The sequence below is a fragment of the Bubalus kerabau genome, chromosome 2 (genome assembly GCF_029407905.1).
Source record: "Bubalus kerabau isolate K-KA32 ecotype Philippines breed swamp buffalo chromosome 2, PCC_UOA_SB_1v2, whole genome shotgun sequence".
Lineage (NCBI taxonomy): Eukaryota > Metazoa > Chordata > Mammalia > Artiodactyla > Bovidae > Bubalus > Bubalus kerabau.
Window position 1 is genome coordinate 188,432,880 of NC_073625.1, and position 3,412 is coordinate 188,436,291.

A 3,412-nucleotide genomic window follows, 5' to 3' on the forward strand; every position below is an offset into this window, starting at 1 on the left:
TGGCAATGTAGCTGCCTTGGCTCAGAGGTTAAAACGTCTGCCTGGAATGTGGGAGACCCGGGTTCGATCCCTGGGTTGGGAAGATCCACCTGGAGAAGGAAATGGCAACCCAGTCCAGTACTCTTGCCTGGAGAATCCCATGGAGGGAGGAGCCTGGTAGGCTACAGTCCATGGGGTCCCAAAGAGTTGGACACAACTGAGTTCACTTTCTGCCTTGTACATTTCTGCCTGGCAAAAACATATTAATAAAATCAAAGAGAGGGAGTGAACTGAGAGCAATGATTTGAAATTGATATTAGAAAGGGCTCCTTCCCCTAATATAAATAAAGCTCTTAAGAACCAATAAGAAAAAGATAAAGAACCCAACAGAAAAATGAACAGTCGATGGACAGTTCACAGAAAATACAATGACTCCTATGTATGTTAGTCACTCAGTCATGTCCAACTCTTTTTCAACCACATGACTGTAGCCCTCCAGGCTCCTCTGTCCATGGGATTCTCCAGGTAAGAATACTGGAGTGGGTTGCCATGCCCTCCTCCAGGGGATCTTCCCAACCCAGGGATCAAACCCAGGTCTCCCACATTGCAGGCAGATTCTTTCCTGTCTGAGCCACCAGGGAAACCCATAGGAAATGCTAACCAACTATATTATTGCAGCTGTGTATGTAAGCAAAATTACAGTGAGATCATTATTATCTCTTACATTAGCAAACATTTTCAAAGTTTAATAGCATGATTTTGAAGAGACTGTAGAGAAACGAACGGTCTCATCCTTTCCAGGTTCAGATGTAATCAGCACAGCCTTCATCTGGGCCATCTGTTAATATCCACAGAAATCCTCAATGCACAGAACCTTTGGCCCAGCAGTCCCACCTGCAGGAATTTATCCTTCTGCCGGACTCACTTGTACAAATTGATCTGTGTACTAGGTTGATCTTTTTTTCCTTTGTGGGACTTAATTCCCTGACTAGGGATTGAAACCACACCCTGGGCAGTGACGTTGATCTTAATTTCCCATCAGCAGGGCGTGTCCATAGGGACTGGGGAGGAAATGCTGCTGGGGCTCCTTTCTCTGCTCCTACCCCACCTTGACAGACAGCCTTCCGCAGTGGCTGCCGGGTGGCACTCTCAGTAGGTCCCCATCACCACCTCCCACACCTGGATTACCTCACCTGTGCCTCCTCAGCTCCACCCTGCTGAGCCCCACCCAGTGGTGAGATTCCAGCCTTCTGTTCCTTGAACACGTTGCCAAGGTCTACACTTACCCCTGTATCTTGGAACATGTTCCCAGGTTCTCCCCATCATTCAGGTCTTTGCCCAAGTGCGCCCCAACTCCCAAGAGCCCCAAACTGACCACAGCAGCTAATGTGCAACCCCCTCCAACACACTCACCCCTCTTGAAACATCACTCCCAGGTCTCATTCAATAAGATCATGGCATCTGGTCCCATCACTTCATGGCAAATAGATGGGGAAACAATGGAAACAGTGAGAGACTTTACTTTTTTGGGCTTCAAAATCACTGCAGATGGTGACCGCAGCCATGAAATGAAAAGACGCTTGCTCCTTGGAAGAAAAGTTATTACCAACCTAGATAGCATATTGAAAAGCAGAGACATTACTTTGCTGACAAAGTCTATCTAGTCAAAGCTATGGTTTTTCCAGTAGTCGTGTATGGATGTTAGAGTTGGGACTATACAGAAAGCTGAGCACCGAAGAATTGATGCTTTTGAACCATGGTGTTGGAGAAGACTCTTGAGAGTCCCTTGGACAGCAAAATCAAATCAGTCAATCCTAAAGGAAATCAGTCCTGAACATTCATTGGAAGGACTGTTGCTGAAGCTGAAACTCCAATATTTTGGCCATCTGATGTGAAGAGCCAACTCATTGGAAAAGACCCTGATGCTGGGAAAGATTGAAGGCAAGAGGAGAAGGGGGCAACAGAGGATGAGATGGTTGGATGGCATCACCAACTCAATGGACATGAGTTTGAGCAAGCTCCAGGAGATGGTGAAGGACAGGGAAGCCCAAAGTGCTGCAGTCCGTGGGATTGCAAAGAGCTGGACACGACTGAGTGACAGAACATGTTCTTAGAAAACACTTTCTGAAGAATTTAGGGTGAAACATGATGTCCTCAAACAATAATCGATCAATTGAGCACTAGATCCTGGATCAAACAAATAGAGCAAAACCAGTGAATCTAGGTGAAGGATACATAGGTTATTCCCTAGGTTGGAATTTTTAAAAATAAATTGGGAGAATTAAAAACAAAAACACACAAGGCTTTCCCTTGTGTGTTTGAGTGGCTAAGTCTCCATGCTCCCCATGTAGGGGGCCGAGGTTAGTTCCCTCGTGGGAACTGAATCCCACATGCTACAATTAAAGATCCCACATGCCACAAAGAAGATTTAAGATCCTGTGTGCCAGGAACAGCGAAATAAATAAATATGTATAAAACCCCACATAAACAGAGAAGTGCTTCCCATATGATCAGCAGATTTTCCTTCTCAAACAGAGAGCAGCTGTGACGTTAAGATGCCATTGCTTTACTGTGCAGCCCCGGACTGGGGCTCATGCTCTCAGCCCCGACATTGGCCTGCCTGATACATGTCTCATAGCTCTGGCTTTTTGTTAATTTAAACATAAAGCTCCTTTGCTAGGGGATACTGTGGACATACATATCCTAAGCTTCACTTCTCCACACCACCTTTAGCTTCTGCTTTCAATCTGGCTAATTCTTCCCATCCAGATAAAGAGAACTAACCAGCAAGGACTTCCCTGGTGGCTCAGACGGTAAAGCGTCTGTCTGCAGTGCGGGAGACCTGGGTTTGATCCCTGGGTCGGGAAGAGTCCCTGGAGAAGGAAATGGCAACCCACTCCAGTACTCTTGCCTAGAAAGTCCCACAGATGGAGGAGCCTGGTGTCCATGGGGTCGCAAAGAGTTGGACATGACTGAGCAATTTCACTTCACTTTCACAACCAGCAAGTGGTCTCGTGCCAAGCAGTGCATCTCATGTTCCATCATTCTCACCCGTAACATAAAATTCGGGAAAGACCACATGAGGCCACAAGTCCTTGGTCTCTTCAGTTGACACGAGGTGGTGGAGACTAGTCATAAAAACGGGTTCTGCAGCCAGGCAGCCTGGGCTTAAATTATGATCCTGCCAAGTTACCAGCTGTGTGATCTTGAGCAAGCGACTAAACCTCTTGATGCCTCAGTTTCCTGAGATCATAACTCACAGGGTTGCTTCAAAGAGCACAGAAGTCAGTGTCTAGTAAATTCTTTGCAAAATCCTGGCACATAGCAAGCACTCAGTTAGTTTTGGCAATAATTACTGTGATCTTGAGTCCTCCCCTGGTATTTCTCTAAAATATCAAGCAGCCCAGTGCATCTATACAAGCATCTAACTTGA